At 38.0% G+C, this 27811-nt stretch overlaps 2 long non-coding RNA genes across 3 annotated transcripts in view; one reads left to right on the plus strand and one right to left on the minus strand.

The window, feature by feature from the left end:
* The first annotated feature begins 12292 nt into the window (after positions 1–12292).
* LOC109675454 (uncharacterized) overlaps positions 12293–27811 on the plus strand; it is a 62968-nt gene continuing 47449 nt past the window's right edge. For both annotated transcript variants that reach the window (XR_002211435.2, XR_012444623.1), the window contains exons 1-2: positions 12293–12430; positions 24466–24552. This is a non-coding gene — a long non-coding RNA (uncharacterized lncRNA). The remainder of the gene's footprint in view (positions 12431–24465; positions 24553–27811) is intronic.
* The window catches only part of LOC141419894 (uncharacterized), an 89792-nt gene continuing 74300 nt past the window's right edge, over positions 12320–27811 (minus strand). Inside the window, exons 3-4 of the long non-coding RNA XR_012444624.1 lie at positions 13336–18726; positions 12320–12457 (exon numbers count right to left, since the gene is read on the minus strand). This is a non-coding gene — a long non-coding RNA (uncharacterized lncRNA). The remainder of the gene's footprint in view (positions 12458–13335; positions 18727–27811) is intronic.

Below are 27811 nucleotides of genomic sequence, written 5' to 3' on the forward strand. Positions count from 1 at the left end.
TGCTTTAGTTTGTGCAGAAATTTTTCCAGCTTTGGCCATCAGGAGCTACGTCTGTTGGCTCCTGGGTCACGTTTACATGCTTCCATGTGACTTGGGGGGGGGTAGCACTTCCTTACTTTCTGGCACTATACAATGTTCCAAGTTCCTCCTCTATATTTCTTACCCCACTCCTGGAGTTAGTCATTTGTCCAATGAGTCTTGGTTCATTTTATTGGAGAATGGAATTAAACTCTAGATTTGAAGCTGGGCATGGTGGTATATGCCTGTAGTCTCAGCTATTTGGGAGGCTGAGGTGAAAGGAATGCTTGAGCCCAGGAGTTCAAAACTAGCCTGGGCTTTTCATAAAATGTTTCATAGGAATAGCACTTTTTCTGATTCCATCCGTGACCCCAAAGCATAGAACAATACATGACATTTTGTAAATATCAAAAAACAAATGAATTAATTTCTATGTAAAGACCACTCTATTTATATGTTAGTAATTCACAATATTTTTTGGATCCACTGTGTCATTTTTAAATGATATAATCATAATCACTGAGTAAGAGATTAACATCTTATTCCATAAAAATGATTTCAATTCCAAACTATTGTTACAAAATAAAAGATTTTTTGTTTTTCTGGCTTTGAAATTAGCAAGAGTTGTATGACAGTAGTGGTGGGGTAAGTGTTGTGACTTTGTCCTTAGGATGTGTAGTGGAGCTATAAATGCTTATCAACACATTAAAAACTAAACTCTTTGGTGGATCACTCAGTAATAAAGCAATCATAAATATGGAAAAAGAACCTCCCTGGGCAACATAATAAGATCTGGTATGAATAAATAAATAAATAAATTTAATAAGCAAATAAAAAATAAATAGATCAAGATTTGTTTGTTAGGTGTACTAGGCAATTCACTTCTTTTTTAAAACAAGTAATATACAATGCAAATATCCTTGAACCTGACCTCAAACCATCCCTGATTCTCGTTCTGCAGTCTCGTTCTGACATGGACCCTAAGCAAAATCAGTGCTTTCTATTACTGAGTACTATAGAAATCTGTAAAAGTCACTTTCTAAGATTAGCAACAGGAGGGGAAAGGCTAAAAAAAGAAGTAAAGAAGGTGACTATGAAACAAGATAAAATTAGAAAGGAAAATGCAAGAGTCTTCCTCAATCCTTATTCCACCCCAATCCAGTCCCCCTTTCATACCTGCTCCTTACCACACTAGTCCACTGATGTAAACTGTTAACCTTACATCATCTTTACTAACACACTCTCATGTCAGTCCTCTACACTATACTCTAGCCCGTGAAATTAGTATTAATTACCAAGTCATTTGAGAAATCACCTGTATTTAGACTTAAGCACGGACCTTCACCCTCTTACCTTGGAATATTGTTTTCAAAATGGACAGTAAGTGCAAGAAAGAGAAATCTCTCATTTTACCAAAAATATCTCTTTCATTATGCAGCAATAGGCCTTATATTCCAGGGACTGAAAGGGGAGTTATAACACTGGACCTGAAACAACACGAGTGCTCAATAATTGTTTAATAGGTGAAATGAATAAACAGCTTCACTTTTAAAAAAATGATTACTTTTAAGTACTATAGTGAAAGGTGATATTTCCTATAAAGATGCCTAATGGAGCTGGGCATGGTGGTTCAAGCCTGTAATTCCAGCACTTGGGAAACTGAAGCAGGAGGATCATGAGTTCCAGGCCAGTCTGGGCTACATAGCAAGACCTTGTTTCAAAAGAAAAAAAATTTCTGTTGGCATTTTGTGATCATTAGTGGATATAACTTAGCTCCATAAATGCTAAGAAAAAAAATCACTCCTGGAGAATGAGGTGAGAATAGATGTTTTAATGAGTGTGTGTTTGTGAGGAGTGTTCATCCCTTTCTTCGTCTGTCCTCCTTTCTCTCCTCTTTCTACTTTTGTTCTCTCCTGGACTACCATTTCTACAACATTCAGGCCCTGCAAGGCTATTATATGCAGAAACAAGAGATTTAATGAAACCTAACAGTTCTCAAAAGCAACATCTTGGTTCTATAGTTCCCAACCTCATTTTGACTCCGTTGGTAGTCCTGAACCAAGAGTTCAGTGGTCTCTTACATTCTCCTTTGTTTTCTCTTCTCTCATCTTGCAATCTTTTGAGAAATTAAGACATGGATATAGAAAACAGCCCATCATGGTGGCACACACCTGTGACTGTATCCCCAGCACTTGGGTCACTGAGTCAGGAGGATCACGGGTTCAGCTACATAGCAAGTCTCTATCTCCAAAATATAAAAAAACAGAAAAGATAGAAAGCAGGTACAAGTCCAGGAGATGCTCCCTTGATTCTGTATGACAGTGGTCAGAGAGGCCCTGCAGAAAGAGTGACCCTTGCCCTCTAATTCACTAGACCCTATCATGCATTCAGGAATGAGTTCCACTGTTTCTCTGTAAAACTGTGTTGTAGGTGAGGTTAAAACTTGTGTCTGTATGTCATTCTGCTATATTTCTGGAGCCTGGCCTGACATGACATGAAATGCTAGTCTGTTCCATCCTATGTTCACTTGACTGGAATCATCTTCATGAGGAGGAAGTACATATTGGACTCCAGTGAAGCATCTACAAAATGTTCCTTCTTTCTTTTCCTAAATAGAAAGAAAGATGGGTGACAATAACTAAAGGGCAGCAAACTTTCTGTAAAGGGACTGATAGTGAATAATTTGAGCCTTGCAAACTACATATGCTCTCTGTTGCATATTCTTCCTTTTTAAAGTTCCTTATAAAAATGTAAATCATTCTTAGCTTTCAGGCCTTACAAATACAGGTCACTGACCAGGCTTATTCTGTGGGTCATCATTTGCTATCCCCTGTCTTAGATGTTCATTTTCATCTCTCAAATCCATCAAAGTCCTCCCCCAATCTCTTGGGCTTTCCATAATAGTAGAGAGGTTTATGATAAATTTTCCTGCTATGACTATCTGAAAAGGAACTATGGAATTGATTTTTGTGTACAGAGTGAGAGTGGAGGAAAGTTTCATTTGCATACATGGATAACTTGTAGTCCCAAGACCACTTATTGAAAAGGCAATCATTTCCCCCATAGATTTGAAATGCTACCACTGTCATATATTACATGTTTTATTCAAAAAGCTATGGCTTTCTCATCAGTGACTATGGAGGCTAGAAGGCAGTGTAACTTCCATGTGAAAGTGGTAACAAAGGAAAAAAATCAACCCAGAGTCCTTTATCCATTGAAAATACCTTTCATGGACAACAGTACAATAAATGTTTTCGGACAAAAGAAAAGTAACTCTTTGAACCTAGAAGACATGCACAGGAGTAAATACTATAGCCCATTCTAAGAAAAAAAAAACACTGGAAGTAAGAACAAAATACATCCTTTGGTGCCAATAAAGAATATCAGAAATTTGAAATAGCTGTGTAAGTACAAAAGAGTATATATTACTTAGTTCCTTTAAAACACATATGAATGTTTAAAAGCAAAGACAATGACATTATTTTGTGTTGTTTATAGTATATGTAGATGAGCTACATATAACTATAGCATAAAGGCCACTAGGGGAATGGTGAATGGCTCTATATCATGAGGCTTTATGGTCTGCATAGGGTGGTAAAATATCAAAACTACGTAGATTGTGAAGTGATAAGGATGCATAGTCTCTAGAGTAACCACTAAAAATAACACAAAGAGGTATAGCCAAAAAGCCAACAGATGAAAAATTATAATAGAATTCTAAAAAAAAAATAGTGTTCAAATACTTGAAAAGAAGGAAAAGGGAAATAGAGGAACAAAAACCCAGGGGGAAAATACAGTATACATGATAAAATGGCAGCCCAAAATTCAAACATATCAATAAATACATTTGTTACTAATGGATTAAACACTACCAATAAAAGACCAAGCTTTCCTGAATGGACACAAAGGCAAGACCCAGTCATACTCTGGGTATAAGATAAATACTTTAATTTATCAGGTTTAAAAGTGTATTTTATGTTGTATATAAACAATATCACCTGTGAAAGCACTTTTACTTCTTTCTTTTCAAACTTTAATTTTTTTTTCTTGCCTTATTGTAATTTCTACAATAACTGGTACCATGTTGAACAGAAGAGGTGAGAGCTTAAATCATTGCTTTGCTCTAGATCTTACTGAGAAGTGTTGAGTTTTTCACTGCTATGTATGATATTAGTTGCATATTTTTGTGCCTGGCCTTTACCATACAAAGGATATTTTCTTAGATTTCTAGTTTGCTGAGTTTTTAGAATCATGACTGATGTTTAATTCTGTCAAATGCTTTTCCTACACAATGTGACATGACTGTTTTTCTCATTAATGGTATAGATGCTGTGAATTGTCAGTTTAACAGTTTTAAAAAATTATTAAGATACAATTCACATACTATAAAATCTACCCATTTAAAGTATACAAAACTCAGGCTGGGGGTGTGGCTCAAGTGGTAGAGCACCTGCCTAGCACATGTAAGGTCCTAAGTTCAATCCCCAGTACTGCCAAAAAAAAGTGTACAAAATTAATAGTTTTCAGTATATTCATAGACTTGTACAATCATTACTATAATCATTTTTAGAATATCTTTTTTCCTTTTTTACTATGCTAGAATGGAACCTAGGGTCTCGCACAAGCTAAGCAAGTGCTCTACCACTGAACTACATTCCCAGCCTAAAATATCTTCATAATCCCCAAAGAAATCTTACACCTGCTAACAGTCAGTTGCCATTCTTAGCTTCCTCTACCCCCTGGCAAACACTAATCTATTTTCTCTACCTATGGACTCACCTATTCTGGAAATTTCTTATGAGTGGAATCATACAATATATGCCCTTTTGTTGCTGGCTTCTTTCACTTAGAGACTTTCCATGTTATCCAAAATATCAGTAATTCAGTCTTTCATAATAATGGTCCATTGTGTGTATATACCACAATGCATTTATATATTCATCTGTTGATAAACATTTTGCTTGTGTCTACTTTTTGCTTATTGTGACCAATGCTGCTATCAACATTCATGCACAAGGGTTTTTTTGTGGACATGTGTTTTCATTTTTCTTGGGTAGACATCAAGGAATGGAACTACCAGGTCATAGTATGATACAATCTTTAAATGTTTGAGGAACTGCCAGCTTGTTTTCTAAAGTGACTGTATCAAGGACCATGCATGGTGGTACATGCCTGTAATCCTAGATGCGTGGAAGGAGTAGGTAGGAGGATCACAGTCCAAGACCAGCCCCAGGCAAAAATGCAAAACCCTATACAAAAAATAAGTAAAGCAAAAAACGGCTGGAGTTGTGGCTCAAGTGGTAGAGTGGATGCCTAGCAAGCATAAGGTCCTAAGTTCAAACCCATGTACCACCAAAACAAAAAGTGACTGTACCATGTGATACTCCCAGCAGTAAATATATGATGTTTCCAATTTATCCACATCTTTGCCAAAGTTTGTTATTTTCTATCTTTTTAAAATGTAGACAACTTTGTGGGTATGGAGTTGCATGTCATTCGTGGTTTTGATTTGCATTTCCCCAGTGGCTAATGATGTTAAATACATTTTCAGGTGCTCATTGGCCATAAGATTTACATCTTCCTTGGAGAAATGTCCAGTCAAAACATTTGCTCATTTGTAGGATGAAAGACAGGGATAAAGGGAAAATTTTTGCTATATATAGTTTAGTTTTGTTTTTGAAGTATATTAATGTATTTATTCAAAATAAATAAAATTTATTTAAAATCTCAAAATGATTGCTCTTTTTAATTGAGTTGTTTTTTTTTATTATTGAATCGTAAGTGCTCTTTATATAGTGGATACAACACCCCACTTGAATACATGACTTACAGACTTTACCTCTCTCATTCTGTAGGCTGTCTTTTCTCTTTGTTGATGTTATCATTTGCCACATAATTTTTTTTTATTTTGATGAAGTTCAATTAATGTATTTTTTCTTTGGTTGCCTATGCTTTTGGTGTACATGAAAGGTCATTGCCTAAATCAAGGTCATGCAGGTTACTTCTATGAAAGACCAGTTTTCTCTGTTTTATGATTCTATAGAGCCATAAATCCATATGGATTTTATTTTATTTTTTATTGTTTATTCATTTATTCATATGTGTGTACATTGTTTGGGACATATCTCCCCCCTGCTCCCTGTCCCCCTCCCTCTCTCCCCACCTGTTCACTTTGAGGCAGATCCTGTCTCGCCCTTTTCTTCTCCAGTTTTGTTGAAGAGAAGACATAAGCGATAATAAGAAAGACATAGCGTTTTTGCTAGTTGAGATAGAGATGGGTATATAGAGAGATTCCTAGCATTGCTTCCATGCACTTGTGTATTGCAACCCACATTGGTTCATTTCCACCAGACCTCTGCACTACTTCCTAGTCCCCTTCCCATAGTGACCTCTGCCAGTTTAAGATTACTTTATTTGCTCCTCTACAGTGGCACATCAACCACTTTCAAGTTTTAGGTTTCCTTCCCTTTCCCTATTCCTCCTGTACTCGTTCTCCCCTTAGTGTGTGACCCATGTCCAATAATACTACTGCAATTGTTTTAGGTCTAAAGTCCACATGTGTATGGATTTTTAAAGAGTGAATATGAACAATGTGAAGTATCTTGAAGGTTTCTAAGCAAACATTAGTATGGTTTCCCTACCAAGAATACAATGTGGGGTGGCTCAGCCTTTCTGAGACCCCACCCCCGCCCAGACAGGGGCTTTTTCTTCACTTTTCCTCTATGCTTAATAAACCTCTGCTCTTTTGCTCAAAAAAGAATACAATGTAGAGCTGGGTATGATGATTCATGCCTGTAATCCCAGCACTTGGGAGGTGGAGGCAGGAGGATCATGAGTTTGAGGCCAGTCTCAATAATAATAATAATAAAAGGTAGCACATATATGATTTAACTATGCTTGTCTTAAGGACTGAAAGGTAGAAAACCAGCCATGGCTACTTTTGAAATTCACAGAAAGCAAGGAAAATTTGATCCCTAATAAAATTTAATAAAAATGCAAGTTATAAGACATCATTTGTTTTATGGTTTCTGTTTCTTTATAAAAATAGACATATTCTAACCAGGTGGCGGTGTCTTACACCTGTAATTCCAGCTTCTCAGAAGGCAGAGATCAGGAGGATCACAGTTGTAAGCCAGCCAGGCAAACAGTTCATGAGACCCTATCTCAAAAAAAAAAAAAAAAACCATCACAAAAAAGGGCTGGCAGAGTGGTGTAAGTGGTTGAGAGCCTGCCTAGCAAGTGTGAGGCCCTGAGTTCAAACCCCACTACTGCTAAAAAGAAAAATATATATACATAGTTCTATGTAGGTGCTGGACTGATTAAATGTCCTGCCTTGGTGGTCATGGAAACAAAAGCTTTGGGCAAAAAATTAACATAAAATCCAGTCTTCTTAAGCATATTTAATGACACTTGAATTGGCCTTTAGAAAAAGAAAAGACAAGAAAAAAATATAGGAAAAGGAAAAAAATTCAAACCACAAGAAAATCTCACATATGTTATTATGTCATTTAAAATTTATGCCCCAAACCTTTGCACACAAGCATGCACATGAATGCACACATACAAATGCAATGCTTACAGAAGAAAGGGCGAAGACTGGTGGAGTGGCTCAAGTGGTGGAACTTCTGCTAGCAAGTGTGAGGCTCTGAGTTCAAACCCCAGTGCCATGAAAAAAAAAAAGAAGAAGAAAAAGAAAAGGCGAAATGCAATGGGTTGATATATCAGTTGAGTTAATATAATGGGAAGTGTCTTCTCTTTCCTGTTATATAATTACTCAGTTTATCACTTCTTTGCCATATGTATATATTATTCCTAGGAATTTTATGAAATTTCCAGGTAAACCACTGTAATGGACAGTTACGCTATTGGAAAGTATCCATCACTCAATGCTGAATAAAGAAACAGTGGTGGAAAACTCTACCATTTTAACCAGGATGGAATTGAAGACAATAAATGATGGTGTGCTCATCTATGGGTGAATGTGTGTGTGCTTCAAGTACCTTGTTAACAAATAGGGGAGTTTGTTGATGTGCAGTAGGCTATCTATATTCACTTAGTTAAATAATATCAGCTTTCATGAACACTTGGACATTTTCTTTATTACATTTGAACACACACACCTATTAGTGCCCAATAGTATCACCGCTGGGGCAGATTGACTTGGGATAAGTAATTCCATATGGCTTTCCTAGATGTGTGTATTCTCCAAGATTTTCATGATGCTTCTATTTGTGATCCAATAACAAATTCAGATCAAGTGTGTGCACAAGTAATTGTTGGTGAAAACTTACCTTGCTGTCCACACCAGGGAGTCTTAAGGAGCCTGTATTCCCGAGCATACTTATCAAGAGGTATGAAGATACAACCACATCTTCCAAGTCTTTGTGTGTTTGAGGGGGCATTACGTTTATAAATAGATGTTGTATATTGTTAAGATGCATGTCTAATTTTGAGATATTCCAAATGTAAAAGGCCACTCTTTAAAAATAGTATTTCAAAGAATATACAATGAAGTTTGAAAGGTTTTCTAAGTATAGAAAACACATTTGAACACTGAAAGTATAAAGGGATTTGAATGTTATTTTTAAAAAGCTTTTAGATGTGCATAAGCAGGAGATGAGAATAACATTTTGAAATTCATTCATTTTTTTTCCAGCAATACTGGGGATTGAACCCAGGGCCTCACAAGCACACTATCACTTGAGCCAACCCACCCCTCCGGCCCCGCCAGCCTTTTTGTTTTTATTTTGTTTTTGAGATATGGTCTCACTAACTTTGCTTGGACTGGTCATGAACTCCTGCCTCTGGAGAAGCTGGGATTATAAATGTGTACTACCACATCAGGCTAAAAGTCTTTATGCTTATTGGAATTGAACCACCAGTGATTTTTAGCTTTATAATTTCTCAGAATTTGAATAGTTTGCCTGCAGCAGGTATTGTTTGAAGTTTCTTAGATAATAAGACTCTTTCTAAGTTCTGGGGATGTGGTTCAAGTGGCAGAACACTTGCCTAGCAACCAGAAGTCCCTGAGTTCAAACCCCAGAAACACACACAAAAAAGATTCGTCTTAGATTAGAATAAAGAAATTTACATATGTGTATGGGAACATGTAAAGTGTATAATATAATGATGATTTTGTTTAAAATTACCTTTAAAAAATAAAATAAAATTACCTTTGGTATTCAATTATTTTAAAGAGAAAACCACACACATTTATATCCATACATTGTTCAAAAGTTGCTTATATATGTGTATGTGTGTGTATATATATATATATATATATATATATACGAATATATAGTACTGGGAATTGAACCCAAGGCCTCCCACTTGTTAGGTAACCACTCTACCACTGAGCTAGACCCTTAGTCTTCTGAAAATTATATATTTTTAACTATGATAATTATTATAGTAACAATGCAATAAAACTTTAGAAGTCTCTGTCCACATATGCATGTGTGTGGATATATATTTATATATGCATGTATACACATATGTGTATGTACATATACAAACAGGTATTTAGCTTCACGTATAACACATATTAAAATGGCACTTTCACATGTCAGAGTGCTGATCATATTTTCACCCATGATTCATGGGTACTTTGTCATATCATGTTTCCAATGATACACATGACTTAATTTTTAGGAACTAAGTAAATATAATGGGAAACACTGGTGAGAGTTTATAGATGAGTCTAAAAATGTGATATGCACCAACAAAACTATATGACAGCAACACACTCATTCTATATAGTCTGTGGTGTTAATGCAGCAAAGTATTTATTCTCTATAATTGGTCTCTGCTGTCTACAACAAATGCTGCTTTCTAAAATACACCAGTCACAGCCCCCCTACGGCAATGATAATGGAAAGGTAAGTGTACATTAGTTAGGAAAACAAAATTAGAAAAGTACAGATGAACTTACTGGTTCTCCTGCAAGTTACCTGTCTCCTGTATTGCCAGGGAGCCCTGCAAACCCTACACAAATACATGTGAAGCTTAGGTTTTTTTTTTTTTTTTTTTTTTTTTGTGTGTGTGTGTGTGTAACTGGGATTTGAACTCGGGGCTTCACACTTGCAAAGCAGGTGCTCTACTGCTTGAGCCACAAAAATGTGAAACTTGTAGGAAAAAAAATGTGAATGCCTTCACCTTGAAGCTTTGATAGACTACACCTAGATTATTGATGCAATATACAAACTTTATTTATACAGTAATGTAATCTATTCTTACAGTTTACATAATAAAATAAGATTGAAATTTTTTAAATTAAAACATAGGTTAACATTTTTTGGAGGCTGTGCATGGTGGGTTGCATCTGTAATTCCAGCACTAAGGAGGCTGAGGCAACAGAATTTCCAGTTTGAAGTCAGCCTGGGCTGCATACCAAGACCTTGTCTTAAATAAAAATAATAATAATAACAATTTCGAGAGGGGGGACCCCTACATCTTCTGAGGCATATGTGTATCGCTATGATTCAGCATTTGTTTTAGAGTATATATATTGTACATGTCAGCATAATAAAGATTAGAAAATATAGGTCTTCAAATCATGGTATCTATGGGTGGCATCATAAGCATTAAGTTTCCAGGGTTTTTCTTTTCTTTTCTTTTTTTTGTGGCACTGGGGTTTGAACTCAGGGCCTCATGCTTGCTATGCAGGTGCTTTACCACTTGAGTCAATCCACCAACTCAGTTTCCAGTTCTTAAATAAGTGTTTTATGAGCTGAAAATTTCTTCACCAAGTTTCTAATATTTTTAGTGAATGTGCCAATCAAGAAGCATTTTGCAAGTGTTTCATTTACCAAAAATTTAGGTTATGCAAATTTTTCATAATTGCAAACTGCTTAGGAAACAAATAAAAATGTGATCTAAAACCATGGCATACATATGAATCTTATTTTAACGTAAACTTGTTTTAAGCTAAATACAGATGTTTGTGTGTATATATTGAAATGAGTACATGAGGACATCAAAATTGAATTTGTATATATATATATATATATATATATATATATGTCTTGAAATAGTATGTGAAAATTTATTGTACTGTTTGTGACAGCGCTTTGCTCTCGATCAGCACATGGTTATTTTCTGAGTCCTTTGCAAGTGTCATGCCTTAGCTACTTACAAGAAAATCCTAGAAGACTGATTCTTAGGTGACATACACAATAAAGTTTTAGGAAGTCATTGATTGAATCAGTTTCTTCAGATTAGAATTTATCTATATTTGAGTAGACAGATACCTCTCCAACTGGGCCTTTACAGCACGTAGTCTTGAAAACTAACTAGACACGTAACTTCGAGTTTCAGAAAAATAGTAGCTTCTCCCTCAACATACAGTCCTAATGCCCAGGCCAGAAAATGGAGTAAGACCCCCAGAGGACCTGGGAAATGAGCCAGGTCCAGAAGCACATGTACTGGTACCTAGATTTGCAGTTGTCCAAGCCCTTAGGGGTAACCATTTTCTTTTCCCACTAGACCTGGATCCCTGAGGTTTGTCCCCTGATACGCCAAGACAATTTGGTACCATGAGAAAATCTTGGAGGCACAATGGTGAGTGAACTAAAATCAGAATTGTCACGACTAGGTAGACGAAAATTGAATTCTTGAACTGAAGCAACCCATCGGTTTGATTTTTAGATGAAAACCAAAAGCAAAATCACAACAATATAAACAGTTTCTTGAAACTGGGCAAGAAGAGCAGCAGCCATAGTTCCTGGGTGCCTTTGTCTCTGGGTCCCATTCTTTTTAACACTGGATGGAAGGGAGAATAGGGCTAGGGGACAGGGACAGTGTTAAGATTCTTGGAGCAACACTGCCATCATAAGGACAAATCTGGAAGATTTCTTTCCTTGGAAAGAAAGATTCTTCTTTCTTTGGTTTGAAAGATCCAAGTTGTCTGAAAATTGAGCAGGCCTGGGACAAGCTGGATCTGTTTCTCTCCATGAGGCCTACTTAGGAGGGGTCCAGATATAGAAGGCCGCCTGCTGGAGGCAAGATTTAAGTCTGCAACTGCCAGGAAGTCCAGACACAGGAAATCCTGGGGTGAAGTGTTAGTATTTTCCCAGTGTGGGCGGGACTACAGGAAGCCACCAGCAGCCTCCGGATATTTGTCTCTCTCCCTGCCCCCTCAGAGCATGGGAAAGGCTGACACGTGGTATCCAGGAGCTCTGGGTCTCGGCCCTTTTTAGGTAGCAGAACCATGTGCACCCAAATTTTTTGGAGCTAGAAGGGTGTTGGGGAGAATGGTTAGGACTTCTACTAGGAGTGTAGACCACACGCAAACTGAAGGGGATCAAAAACCAGTGAAGATGACTGAAGATGAACCAACATTTAAAAAGTCCTTGTCTGCTGGAGGTGGCATTACCTGTGACCTTCTTCACTTCATACATGGCTGTTGTAGCAGGTACATTGTAAAGAAGCGTGGTTGGTTCTATAAATGCAAAAACAGGCAAAATTTTAAAGCATGTCAGTATTTGAAAGAATATTTAATGATTTTTAAAACGTTAAAGCTACAGATGAGGAAAATGTTATAATGCCCAAAGTAAATGGGAATTTGAACGATTTTTAAATGAACATATTGCATGTGCAGAGTAAGAATGCATGGCAAGGCCATTTGGTTGGTTGTACTGTGATGGAGCTGGCATTTATCATCTACTTTATAATTTATGAAGATTTGCATACTTTTGCCAGCAGCAGGTAAACTATTATAATTTCTTGGAATAGAAAGGTCTTAGTAAAATACCAAAAAAAATTCCAAACACTCAGAAATATGATATGCAAGTATGCAAATGGTTTAAGACTTTAGTGTTGAAGATTTTGTGTGAAAACATACCCAGAATGCATCCAATTATGTTTGAAGAGAAGCAAACGTGTAGATGGCTATATCCAACTATATATGTGTGAACATTTTTCAAAGTTTCACATTTACAATCATGGTCGGCATTAAACCTAGTATGAGTGTGTAATTCAACTTGAAATTCTCAGTGGATGTAGTCATACCTGTATTTGCACTTACATTTATACAGAGAGATTGTTGAACAAGTCTAGCTGCATGTAGAGTGTGAGTGCATTCACTTAAAAGTCTTCTTAATTTGAGAATTACCAGTCCCTGCTAAATTTAGGCCCTCAAGTATCAAGCAGATACTTGAGCAGGTATAGTGATTATTTAATTTCTAAACTAGTATGCTTTTTCTAGCTTTATTGAGATATGGTTGTCAAATGAAAATTAAATATATTTACGGTTTGCAGCATGTTTTTATTTGTTTGCATTATGAAATGATTACCACAATCAAGTCAATTAATAGTTACCTTTTTTTTGCACGTGTGGTGAGAATCTTTGAGGTCCTTCATAAAAATTTTCAAGAAAAATATGAATGTCAACCTTCAGTTATTGAATTCTTGTTGCTATATAGTTTTTCGAAAAAAATTCTAAGAAAAAAGTTGGTGTAAATTCTGAAAAGAATATAAAAAAGAAATGCTAATATTCGTAGGCATAAGCACATAGTGTAATCATTGTTATTATATAGCAATGGTTAGGTAAGGGATGCTTCAAGATTAAAATTTTGAGTGGTAACATTATAGATATTTTATGTCCTATATATACAGTTTTAAAAATTAAGCAAGAATCTAATATTCTTTAATGGATGGGTTAATGAAGAAATGCTTTGGAAATGTTTTATTGTCTAAAATCCTGAAAACAAATGTTTCAGAAATGAAAATATTGAATTTAAAATGTGATGCACATATAAATACAATCTCATTATGTTTGTTGTGTATCACTATAAATATAGATCTATATGTGTGAGTTGAAAAAATGGAGTAAATATGCAAAGAGTTATTAGTGCTTAATACAAGATTTTATGATAGTGCTTTTACTCTCGATCAATGTATGGTGATTTTCTAAACTCTTTACAAGTACTATGTCTTAATGAGAAAACACTGTAAGACTGACTCCTAAGACTTAATAAATGGTACATACATACATAGTAAAATCACAGAAAGCCATTGGAGGTCATATAATAACCTGCATGAAAGAAACGTGCTTGTGTTTCCGTGTTAAATAATGAAGCAATTGGACAAAACTCTTGTCCCTTTTGATTGGAACACATATAAGTTTGAGTATATATGTGACTTTCAAGAGGGACACGGTATGGAATTCGGACGTGAGAGCTATCTGGATCCTCCTTTTAGGGTTCCAGCCATGATTGCCTCCCACTGAGCACAAAAGACTGAAGTCCCAGGTTAGAAAATGGAGGATTCCCAGGGAATCTGGTAGTGAAGCAAGTCATGTGACCTGGTGCCTAGTTTGTCTTTCTCAAGGCCCTTACTCCTTTGTCTTCACTTTCTTGGGCCTGGATTGCTGGGAATCGCTCACTGAAGCAAATGACTTGGGAAACTGTTGGAAATCGAGGCTGAATGAAGAGCAGAGCCTTGGTAGAGTGGAGAGAAATCTTGAAAACAAGCGTAGCTGATGGAACTGGGTGGTATAGGCCTCAGTTTGATTTCAAATGGAAAACAGAAGCAAAAGTGATCACAAGGAGCAGATTTTTCCCAAACAGGGCAAACAGCATGGCAGCTTTGTTGACTGGCTCCTTTGTCTCACGTTGGCTTTTTTCAGATTGAATGGGTAGGAGTAGGAGGGTCTGGGAGGCTGAGCTAATCAGCTTTTCCCTGAGCAATACTGCCATCAAGAGGAAGTAGTTTGACAAAACCCTAAGTTGGGAGTGAAGATTCCAGGAGACCTAGCAGTTGAGAAAGGTTGAAACTTTTGTAATGTTGACTGGACTTTGGTCCTGAACAGGTGTCCTTCACTTCAAATGAGGAGCTCTGGACAAAGGCAGGATCCTAGAGAAGTTGTTGGCAGGTAGGGTACAGGACTCAGTGGGCAGCTTCTAAGTGGGTCAAGTACAGGAAATAGTGGGGCTTAGAAACCTACCTGTGAGAGTGAGTCTAAACAAATCACTAGGGTCTTTTTCGGAAGGATTCTGAGCATTTATCTCTTTGACATTTATGCCCCTTGGACAATGAGTGGGCTAGCACAAGGGGCCACCAGTGTTGGAGAGCTGTGGTTAGGAAGGGGACTTTTATTCCAAGTGTCATCGAACAAGCAACTGGTGAGCTTTCTAGAGTCTCAGAGACAATCAAAAGTCTGTGGCTCATGCCTGTAATCCTAGCTATTCAGGAGGCAGAGATCAGGAGGATCACAGTTTGAATTCAGCCCAGGGAAATAGTTTGCAAGACCCTATCTCAAAAATACCTGACACAGAAAAGGGCTGGTGGAGTGGCTCCAGTGGTAGAGTGTCTGCCTAGCAAACATGAACCCTGAGTTCAAATCCCAGTACTGCTGCCAAAAAAAGAAAAAAAGGTCTGGTACCCATTTCTTGGAGCAAGAAGGGCCTGAGGAAAAGGAGTATTGCCACTGTTCCAAGCCAGTAAATTCTAGAACATCAATAGGAATGAAGATATACTCAAACAGAAGGTCAGGAGGCATTTTCTGAGCCCAAGAGGTAACAGCTACAGTGGCTATGCAGCTTTTCTCTAGAGTCCAGTGTGAAGACATACTGAATTAGAGGGACCTGCTCTTATTTCAGCTGTTATAAGGGGACAGAAATGGGTTCCTTAGCAGTTGACATTCTCCTAAGAAAGATGAGACTCTTGTGGCTTGGGATCTAACTGCTCGTTCATGTTAGCAAGTATTAGTCTCTCTGTCTGCTTCTTAGACTTTTTCTAATGAAAGTTCTGTGTAGGTCTAACAAGATAGCTTTCTATGGGAAGTTCAGCACACCAGGAACTCAATAACACTTGCTCACAGCGTAAGGAGAAATGCCTAAAATGTCGTAGGAGTCACTGCATGTGACCATTTCCCTCCTCTGTTCCAATAATAATGTCAGGTGCTAACTACTTACAGAAGAGAAAGGAATGTTATTCTGGTGCACTGTTCTTAATGTTTGATCACACCTTAACTGTTTACCCAGGGTGGAGCTGTCACCTCTACTAGCGTCTATCCATTTCCATAAGGACTCAGAGTTCCTCTGGAACTCTGATATCCATACCTGGGTCTAGCTGTGCTTGAGGATGTTCTTAGTTGAAGTCAAGCCACCCTTTGAAGGTATAAGGCAACCTCTGACTTTGACCCACTTTGGCTAAGCAAGTGATAGTGAGAAGTCCAGCATCAGCTGAGTTCAGCTGCCTGCTTTGAAGTAATAGTTTCCCCATATGCTAGACTGGGGAAGCCAGATGTGTCAAGACAGTGAGTTACAACTATGGGTGACAAAAAAGGTAGCCCTAGTCCTGGTATCTCTCAGGCCAAGGAATTTTGTATTCATATACATTTTGGTTTACATTAAGAGACTGATCTGGTGGGAGGGAGGGAAGGGGTAGTGGTGGTGGATGGAAGTACCTTACTGAGTTCCAGAAATTCAAGCATGACACTATGACCAATAGCTGGAGGTTGTAATTACTGTCAACTCTAATTACTGGTCAGTCATTGCACTCATCTCAGACATAAGCTGTTTAAAAAGGAAACCCACCTAGCATGGAAGGTGGCAAAGGAAAGAGCCATCTCTTTCTCTTACCAGAGTCTTAAATTTACAAGTACCAAAGTAAATTGTAGTTCAAGTTCCCCCGGAATGCCTCTTGTACTTTAAGACTCAATAAAAACGTCATTCACATCACCCAGTTTGTGTAATAATTTCTAGAACTGGGAACCGGGTGAGACTGTTAACATTGGTTCATCTCTTTGAAGTTCAACATCAGTTAACCTTTCTCACGGGCATCCCTTTGTCCAGAGACTGCTCTTGAAAGTGACCATATAGCTACACGTCACAAGAAAGTGAAGAGGTGGGGTCTGTCTTCTTATTACAGACGTGCTTAATTGAAGTTAAACACAAAAACATAGATTTTTTTTTAAAGCGAATTGGTACAAAGGAAGTATGTGGAAGCCTTTAAACCAAAAAACTAACTGTAATTTTCTAGTGCCTCTAATGGCTTGCCTTCAAGTTTTCACTTATTCTTTTTTGGGGCCAGGGGAGGATGGTACGCAAGTTTGAACTCAGTGCTGCGTTTGCTGGCAGGCTTCCTATCACTTCAGCCACAGCCTCAGTACTTAGCTTATTCTTATCTAGATTTGAAATGTTAAAAACACCAAAAGTAATCTACATGTTTAATGCAATTCCCATCAAAATTCCAATGACATTCATTAAAGAGATTGAAAAATCTACCATTAAATTTATATGGAAACACAAGAGGCCACGAATAGCCAAGGCAATACTCAGTCAAAAAAACAATGCAGGAGGTATCACAATACCTGACTTCAAACTATATTACAAAGCAATAACAATGAAATGTTAAAAACAAGAAAAAGTTATATTTGAAAATTTTAAAAGACCAACAACCTGATGCTATCCCAATATAGAATTGAGAAAATAACATAAGATGTATTTTTCTTTAAAAATATGTATACATACATATGCAAGGTTTAAAGTCCTCGGTATTTTTACTAGCATATATCAATTGTACAAAGTAATGGGTTTCACTATGACAATTCCACACATGCATATAATGTACTTTGGTCATATTGCCCCCTGTTAACCTTTCTTGTCACCCTTTCCCTCCACCTTCTCCCCTTCCACATCTCTAATAGTCCCTAAAAACCTCTTGTTTTTGTGCGAACAGAATGCTATTTGCAAATTCTACTTAACAGAAAATCCAGCTTTCTGAAATATATTTAATGACACATGAACAGTTCAGGTTTTTGATGTAAGGCCTGTGAAAACTATGATAGAAGAAAGCAACTCAAGCTGTAAGAGATCATGGAAGTTAAAAGTCATACCAACAAGTGTTGACAACCTGTGGGCGCATGCCCACACAAGTACAAATAACTAATAAATATAATAAAGCAAACTTCCATAGATTATAGATGAATATCTATTGAGCTGCTGCTTCTTCTTTTGCAGTATTGGGGTTTGAACTCAGGGCCTACATCTTGAGACATTCCAGCAGCCCTTTTGTGTGATGGGTTTTTTGAGATAAAGTCTCATAAACTATTTGCCTGGGCTGGCTTTTAATGGCGATCCTCCTGATCTCTGCCTCCTGACTAGATAGGATTACAGGCATGAGCCACCGGGGCCTGGCTCCATTTGGTTCTTGATAAAAGTCCTTCTCTGCTCGAGTGGGAGTACTTGTGACTTCTCTGCACTTCCTTTTTATTTTTATTAGCATATATTAGTTGTACAAAATAATGGGTTTTAAGAGGTGTGGCTCAAGCCCTAGAGCACCTTTGTAAGCGAAAAGCCTTGAGTTCAAACTTAAGTCCCATTAATAAAAAAAGAAAAAGGCAATAATGGTTTTCAATATGACATTTTCATACATATATATATAATGTAGTTTGATCTTATTCACTCCCCCGCATAGCCCTCTTTTACCCCCTCCCCCTCCCACTGGTCTTTTCCTCTTCCCAAATAGTCCCCCTTATACTTTCATAGCTTTTTAAAAAAAACCTAGATTCCAAATGTGAGAGAAAACATCTTTCTCAGCTTGACTTATCTTGTTTAACATGATGATCTCCAGTCCCGTCCATTTTCCAGCAAATGACATGATTTTGTTCTCTTTATGGCTGAATAAAATCCTTCACACATATAGTAGACCAGATTTTCTTTATCCATTCATCAGTTGATGGGCACTTGGCTACTGTGAATAGTGCTGCAATAAACACGGGTACATTTCACTTCTTTATACATGTCTATTTTGTAATTCTAAGAATTGCTCAGTTCAAAGAGAAAGCAAAAGATGAGAAGTATTAAAAATATTACATATTTCCAAAGAATATTAATAATATTTTCAAAGACTTCACATTGTAATAAGTGAGGAAAACATGTCTAAACACTTCATGTACAAGATAATTTGGATTTTAGGTTAAAATCTGTATATATATGCATATGTATATATATACATAATATGTGGATAGGGAGGCCATGAGAATGTAAAATTTCTTGTTCTAATTTTGATTGAGGTACCTATCATTTATTTTTTGCTTTGTAATTCTCAAAATGGGAACAAGTTGTCAATGGAAGGTGTTACTTTTGTAATTACTTGGAAAAGAAAACACTTTCTGGTATAGAGTATAAGGATTTCCAGCTAAGAAAATACATTGGTGTGGAGGTATGCAATTTATATAGGTGGTACAGAAGACTTTATATAAAGCTACATCCAGTTTGTGCACATATCTATATATATATATGCATGTATATAAGTAGTACATATATATATAAAATAAATGGAACAACAAGAAACATTTTTTATTTACTAAAAACGAGTACTTGAAATTTTTATATGTTTTTATCAAACTGCTCAGGAATCAGGATGACAATTTCTTATACAAACCATAGTGTACCAACACTGAATTTTAATCTAAATTTGTTGGTGTGTATGAAAGTAAACAGAGAATTCTGTCTATTCAAAAGACTAGAAGGGAATGATCCAAAATGTTATCAGTGGTCTTAACGGGTTTTATAACTGAGTCTTTGGCAAATTCTATGTCTTGAATCCAAATGAGAAAGTGATTTTAAAACTTTATCATTAGAAGATTAATGATAACACACATACACACCCAAGAAGTCATAGAAAGTCCACTTAATGACAGGGGAAAGTGCTTTGTTCCAATGTGCTTAGTGAAATCGCCAGACAAACTCTTGAGTAACTTCTGATTGGAATATATCCAGCCTCTGGTTCAGGCTCCAGCCAAATGGCTTCCAACACATAAGGCCTAGGTTTCTATCCAGAAAATGCAGAATTCCTTGGGAGACTCAGAATTGAGCCAGGCAGGGACACATGGATTAGTACCTAGTGTTCTTTCCAATTTTTTGTTTAGGCTTGCACTGAGACTTGCCCCCAGCCAACCACTTGATAGCATGGGAAAATGCTAGGGAAGTAATGGTGAGTCAACAAGAGTAGAACTGTGTAGGCCTGGTGGAACTGACTTTTTTTTTTCCCTAGAGTTGGGGCCTATGTTTCCCCGGCTGGCCTGGAATTCCTGGATCCAAGTGATCCTCCTGCTTCAGCCTCCCCTGTAGGTGGGGCTAGAGGTGCATGTCACCAGTCTTGGCGGAAATTGAATTCTTGAAAAAGATATTAAGTCTGATAAGGGTGGCAGATTTCAGCCTCAGTTTGGTTTCAGATGGAAACCAAAAGCAAAACTGCAGCCCAGTGAAAGGTTTTTCAAACTGGACCTAAGGCAAGGCCGCCATGTTTCCTGGCACCTTTTGTTTGTCAGTGGCGGAGTTTTTTCAGTCAGGATGGGCGGGAGAAGAGGGCTTGGGCAGCAGGATTTGTTGGCATATGGAACACTACTGCCATCGTGAGGAAATAATTTCAAATCACCCAGGGCAGCTATTTTTTTCATTCCTGTGAGGACTTTCGATTTAAGTAAACGGCCATTGAAGCGAGGGCCCTAGCAGCCTCTGGCTCAAATTGGTCCATCCTGGCTTCCTGGAGTTCTTCCAGGAGTTGTGGACAAAGGCTCAATGCCACAGGCTTCACAGAGGTTTTGTCCAGGTATAGTAGCTGGCTGCTGCAGAGGCAGGACTCAGGCACAGGAAGTTGTGGGGTGGGACTTTGATGCAGGCAGCCTCTCAGAGCCCAGTGCAGGGCTGTCACCAGTTGTTCCCTATTCCTGCCCCCCAGAGGTTAAGACAGGCCAGTTTATGTTGTCCTGAAGCCACAGATCTTGACTCCCTTATGTCACAGAGCATGAAACAGGCTAATTCAACGTGACATCTTAAAACAGACTCTGCTTGCTGGGGTTGTATAGACACCAAAAGTCTGGATCCCACTGCCTTGAGCAAGGATGGCAAATGGAGAAGCATTGGAAGCCACCCTGCCAAGCCAAGAAGGGCCAGATAGTGGAGAAGAAGCATGTATACAAGGGCCAAAACAATGCAGGGAAGACCAGAAGTAATTCTCTGAACCTGGAGATATGAAAGAGTGGTTTGTATCTGGCCATGGGTCAGAGCTCTGCTCTTGGTTTTCTCGGTGGAGTTGGAGAGGAAAGGAAGGAGGGGCTTATCTCTTAGGTTGTTCTGTTAGCGGATTCTGAGGTCCTCAAAACCTAGCTGTTCTCATACTTTCATTGTTTTTCTCTGTCACGACTTCATAAAGAGCTCAGATGAAAACGCCTAGTAGACCTGACAATATGGCCATCATTTGGGTGCTGAACACCCTCAGAACCATACTTGCCACCAAGTTGCAGAGGAGTGTCTAACATTTCTTAGGATTCACTGCATAATTGGGAACCATTTGGTACTACTCCTCTGTCAACATGTGACCTCTTACAGAGGCTGAGATGATTTTGTCTTCTGCTTGGATTTGTCTTATGCTTTGGACTTCCTGTGGGGGGGGGAAATACTGTTTAGCATTGAAACCAATGGCAAATAGGTAAAGGAATTAAACAGGTAGTTTATAAAAGTGGAATTCTGGGAGGTGGCCCCAATAATGTATACACATGTAAATAAAGGTAAAAATGATAAAATAAAATAAATAAAAGTGGAATTCTACTTGTTTATTAAATAAATGAAAAGATACTTAAGTTTACTAGTATTTAGGAAGCTGCAATTGTCAACCTTGTTTTTCTATATGAATATGTATGCTATTTTAGAGTGTACTTAAAAAAAAAAAGTGGAGGAAAACCGGACACCTGTGGCTCATGCCTGTATTCCTAGGTACTCAGGAGGCAGAGATCAGAAGGACTGCAGTTCAAGGGGAGACTGGGTAGGGTTCAAGAGACCCTACCTTGAAAACTACTAAACATAAAAAAGGTTTAGTGGAGGTCCTCAAGTGGTAGAGCACCTGCCTAGCAAGCGTGAGGCCCTGAGTTCAAACCCCAGTGCTGTCAAAAAAAAAAAAAAAAAGGAAAGAAAGAAAACAAAAAGGCTTGAATTCTAAGGTCTCAGTGTGGTCTAGGCTGGAGTAAAGCTATGCACTAAACATACTAGGGTAAAACTCCAAAATTATTAAAAAGTCATCTTCTAAAGCCAGGCTTGGTGGAGCACGCCTACAATCCTAGCACTCAGGAGGTTGAGGCAGGAGGATCTAAATTTCAAGGTCATTTTGAGCTACATAGCAAGTTTGAAGCCAGCCTGGGCTACAGAGCAAGACTGTCTTAAAAAAATGCAAAAAAAAAAACAAAAACAAAAACCCAACCCCTGCCTCCAAAAAACAGTCACCTAACACTCCTAGGTGAAAAATTAAAAGTTATGTACAAAAGGAAAGGAATGAGACAGCATTCAGATTTCTCACTTGCAACTTGAGAAAATTAATTAAAATCAATGAACAGCATCTGTAGATTATTGAGAGGGAATCCGACATGGATGTCATTCATCAATTAGGGTGAACAGAAGTTCCTTGTGGACATGCAACATTCAGAACTTATGTTACCCACATAGCCTATATAACAATGATAGTTGAAAAAATATCTAGCCAAACAAATAATCTGGAAAAGAGAACTCAGTTAGATGATGAAGAAACAAAAAAGACCTTAAATTAAAACTTATAAGCATATACTCTCTGTAAGTGAGTAACATAAGTACTCTACAAATATTCATAACTGAAGGCACATACTGTAAGAGAAATTCCATAAGAATAGAACTAAAAATGTTAGACAATTTCAGCAAAATCTTTTGGGGTGAGAAAAATGCAAAAGGATAGAATGAAATACATATTTTAATAGACAAAACATTTTGGGTTACTGTTTAAGGAGAAATGAAGACCTTACAGTATTTTATTTCAATAAATATTGGACTGAAATATGTGCCTGTTTATGAGCATGAAGAAATGAAAGTTATTACAAATTAACAATGGCCAAAAAAGTATAGTCAATGATTTAAGCATCCCATCAATCACAAGAAATGAAAAAAGTAATAAATAAAGAAGGGAAGAGTAAAGTTGAGTGTTTCTTCATTGCATCAAATGCAAATGGACACAATTCTTCCCTCAATATGACAGAAGTCATATTGGGCTAACGTAGAAGAAAGAAAACAAAATGAAAAAGGTTCAATACTTCTTCCAACTAAGTAATTTCAAACCAAAAAATCATAAAACGTTTGAAAATGGAGCATGGTTTGGTGGGGCGCATCTGTAATCCCAGCTACTTGGGAGGTAGAGGCAAGACTGATCACAACTTTGAGCCCAGTATGGCCAACTTAGTGAGACCCTGTTGAAAAATAAAAATAAAAGAGAACTAGGGATGTGGCTTAGTAGAGCATTTGCTTAGCATGTGAATGAGGCCTTCAATCCCTCACGCCAGACACCACACACACACACATACACACACCCCCCAAAAGAAGAAAAAAAGAAAAAGTTTGAAAATTATGGTTTGTGCCATAATTTGACTTTGTGTCAGTATCAGACACAAAGAAAGCAGCAGTGTTAGTGTGAAAAATGCAATTTGTAACTACAAGCACTTAAACACAAAAAGAACATTTTGATTTTTTAATTTTTAAAAAAATAATTTTTAATATTAGCTACTCTGGAAGCAGAGATTAGGAGAACACAGTTTGAAGTCAGCCTGGGCAAATAGTTTGTGAGACCCTATCTGGAAAAAAAAAAATCACAAAAACGAAGGCTGGTGGAGTGGCTCAAGTTGTAGGCCCTGAGTTCAAGCCCCAGTACCGCAATAAAACCACAAAATTATATTTTATTGTTGTGCTGGGTGGGGGTACACTGGCATTTACAAAAGTTCTTACAACATATCAAATATATATGAATTCACCCCCTCCACTATTCTCCTTTATTCTCCCCTACCCCCATCCCTAGAATAGTTTCAATAGGTGTCGTTTTTCCAAGTACACAGTATTGGCACCATATTCACCCTTCTACACCCTTTCCTCCCTCCCCCTTCCTGCAGGCACCAACCCCCCCAGGCGGGACCTGTTCTGCCCTCCTGTTCTCCAATTAAAAAGGACATTTTGCAATGATAAAATTAGAGAAGCTTTGAATCAATGAATCAATTGGGAAAAAATTTATATCTTTATATTACATCTTCCTATATTTGATCATGGTACCTATATTTATTTGAGCTGTCTTTACTATTTTTCAGTAGTTTTATATGGTGTTTTAACTAAAAATCTTGTATATTTTATTCATGCTTAGTTTATAACTATTGGTGCTATTGTACATGATATCATCTTTAAAATTATGTTCTGTAATGTTTGCTAGCATATAGAACTGTTGATTTTATATATTGATCTGATACCTAAAGAGTTTGATACATTCTCTTATTATAAGTATATATGACATTTAAATTTTTTATAATCCTAATGTTTTAATTTTATTTGTGTTCTTTGTTGTCTTCAGAGCTTTCTTCAGTTTCTGAACTGCCTGCCTCACCTCTTAGGGTGTACTGTTGCTTTGCTAATAAAACACTCTTTACTATTTTCTTATTCTTAGTGGTTCTATTTTCACACCTGGGATAGCTGCCTAATCTTAGATATTGCACCCAAGAACTGATGGACATCTGGAACACCCCAACCACAGGTAATATTTTGGTGACATGACTCTAGCCTTCTCTGTTGGCTAGTCCTCCTGATCTCCTACCTTTCCACTTTCTTTCAAACCTATACCATGTCTCCCTCTTCAGATCCCAGGGTTGGACATAGTGTAACCCAGTAAATGGAGGACCCCTTAAAATCCTGAACAGTGACAAACTCCTTGAAGAAACTTAACCCACTCCTCTGTTCCCTATCTTTGGCCTGTTTAGTTCAGTTGTAACATGAATCTTAAGTGCAATTAGCAAGACTCCTACCCCTGATGTCTGCCCTTAGTGAATTTTCCATGCACTGATCACCCTCACTTGTCTATAAATTTCTAGCCGTCTTTGCTGTGCTCAGAGTTGAGCCCAATCTCTTTCTCCCTAATTGCAAGCCCCTAATTAACAATAGTCTTGAATGAAGTCTTCATTACGATTTAAGAAGTATCAGAATAATTTTGTAATTAACAATAGTAAGTCAAGTCTAGGCCTGATATCTGGAAATGACTGTTCCCTTTTAGGACTGGCTTCTTGAGCCTTGCCCTTAAAGCAACAACTTGATAACTTGGTGAGAACCAAGACTTGATGAAAATGATGGTTTTAGGCCTCAGTTTGGTTTCAGACAGAAAACAACAGCAAAAAGGTAGCATATAGAGCTTGTACAAAATGAAAAGCTGTCATGTTTCCCTGTCCTTCGAGTATGGGTGACGTTTTTTCAGACAAGAAGGGCGGGGGCAAAGAGCATGCCAGGAAATGGTTTTGAGTCTATATGCAGGACTACTGCCACCATCAGGAAGTAGGTTCAACAAATGCAGCGCCATTACAGCTTTCTTCCCATGAGGCTTAGCAGTCACAGAAGGTCGCCTTCCTGGAGTTTTAAGAGCCTTGAACTCAGTTGGACTTTCTTCTGTTCTACCTTAGGACTGTAAGAGAGACTGCATATTGGCAGGCACTCTCTCAGTGTAGAACCTAGAGAGTGAGGGGCCTGGAGTGGACCAGCTGCTGCCAGGAAATAACACAGGAAGTCAAGAGGCAAGCCTGAGTTCCTCTCAGTGTAGCGTCTTGGCTCTCTTAAGTCTTAGCTACAGGCAAATTAAAGGCGAATTCAGCAGTTTTTGGTTAGTTTTCTTGAGTCAAAGTCTGCACAAAATTTTGGAGCTAAGTCTACATTTGGATAACTGAAGAAATTCACACATCTAAGTGGGGATACCAAAGAGAGGATGGTCAGGAAGAATCCTCCATGTTGAGGAAGCAGCAACAGTGTAGTGTAGCTGAATATTCAGTTTTAAGAAAGTAAAATGGGCTAGGGACATGGTGCAGGTGGTAAGGTGCCCATCCAGTAATCAGTGCGGACCCGAGTTCAAATCCCAGTATCACCAAACAATCAAACAAACAAACAAACAAAAATACCTGGTAGGCTTCTTTGCTAGGCTGGGGATCAAATTCAGGATCTAACACATGCTGAGATTGTTACACCCCCCAAACCCTAGTGTAAAAGTGTGGCGGAGTTTTGATCTTTTCGAAAATCTCCCAAGAGAACAGGCCTATGAGACATCTTTATCACCACCAACTATGAAACAGATGGAGAAATATGCAGATTAGTGTAGCATGGCTTGGGATCCCGGACCACAGAGACTTCAATTTCCTCAGGAAAAGCTGAGACATTGAATTCCATGCCCTTCCCTCTTGTGATTTCATCTGGGATAGATTTTGCTCTTAGTAAATTGTATTTCATCAGAGTTGTAGCATGCATACCAAAGGCTGCAAAATTTCCTTTGGAACAAGCCTATCCATTATACTCTGAGAAAAACCAGGATGGTTCAAAAGCCACGTAGCACAGTGATACCACTTGAAAGCCTGCTAACTACAACTTCCAAGGGCAAGAACAGGACAGAAGTGCCCTCAAGAGCCTGCATTTGTCTTTGAGGGTATTCCTTTGGTCTTGTCCATACTAGGACAAACCCAGGGCCTGGCTCTTCCTGTTTCAGGGTTTCATGGTAGCTGTTAGTTGACTTCAGACCCCTCACTTTACATGTTAAACACCAAGATAGCTCAAGGTCTCTCAAAGGGCCTTAAAAGTCATGGAGACCCAGCTTGAAACTCAAGCCTCTTCCAGTTTCCTACAAGCCAGACTTACCCTGAACTGCTAGGGCTCATGGGAAGGAAATGGTAATGGCGCTGCTTTTGTTGAAACTTTTTCCTCACGGTGGCAGTGTAGCTCCAGAAATGCCCACAAGCACCATCTTTGCGTGCTCTTCTCCCACCCTTTAGGTCTGAAAAAACCAAAAACGAAGGTACCAGGAAACATGGCTGCATTTCATTCTGGTCAGCTTGAAAAAACAGACTGCATTTTTCTTAGTTTTCAGTCTAAAACTAGACAGGCCTAAGTCCGCTCTCTTCCATTAGGACTCTTTGTGTTTTCAGAAAGTAAATTTCCATTTGACCTTGCCATTCAAGTGCAATTTCCTTCACTCTGTGTTCCTTGTCCAATAGTTTGCCAGGACATCAAATTGGTTCTTTCAGACAATAAATTTGGTGAAGGCAGAGATAAGAGGTTGCTTAAAACCCAGAGGACATTGGTAGGAAAAAAAAAAAAAATCACAAATTAAGTGCTTTTTTTAAAAAATAAAATACAATTTAATTTTAATTTTTTTATTACTGCTAATTGAACCAGGGGCCTCCAGTAAACTAGGCAAGTACTCTACCAGTGAATTACATACCCAGAACTTTTTCTTTTTTAGTTTGAGACATGGCCTCCCTAAATTGCCCAGAATGACCTGGAACTCCCTATGTTGTTCTTACTAGCCTGAAACTAGCAGTCCTCCTGCCTCAGCATCCGAAGTAAGCTGGGAATGATAGGCCACTACCTTTTGTATTTGTTTCTGTTTTTGTTGTTTTTTGAGACAGGGTCTCACTTTGTTGCTCATCCTGGTCTGAACCAGGTTGCTTGCCAAGTATCAAGCAAACCTCAGCCTCTCAATTGCTGGGATTACAAGCATGTACTACCATGCAAGGTCAAAGTGGTCTTTGAGTTGCTTACCCTTCAAAACAAGCAGGAAGTCTTTCATTTCTAGCCTTATGTTAAATACTCTGGAACAGTTTGGCATGAACCATCATAGGAAGAACAGTGTAGTGATCTTTATTGCATGTCATGCATTCCCCACATGAAAGGACACTTCTGCTTACAGATGTATCCATTTCTATGAGATTTGAGTTTTGTCTCAGTTTTTGATCATTTGACATGAGAACACAGTGTTTTCCCAAGCC

The sequence above is a fragment of the Castor canadensis genome, chromosome X (assembly GCF_047511655.1).
Source record: "Castor canadensis chromosome X, mCasCan1.hap1v2, whole genome shotgun sequence".
Lineage (NCBI taxonomy): Eukaryota > Metazoa > Chordata > Mammalia > Rodentia > Castoridae > Castor > Castor canadensis.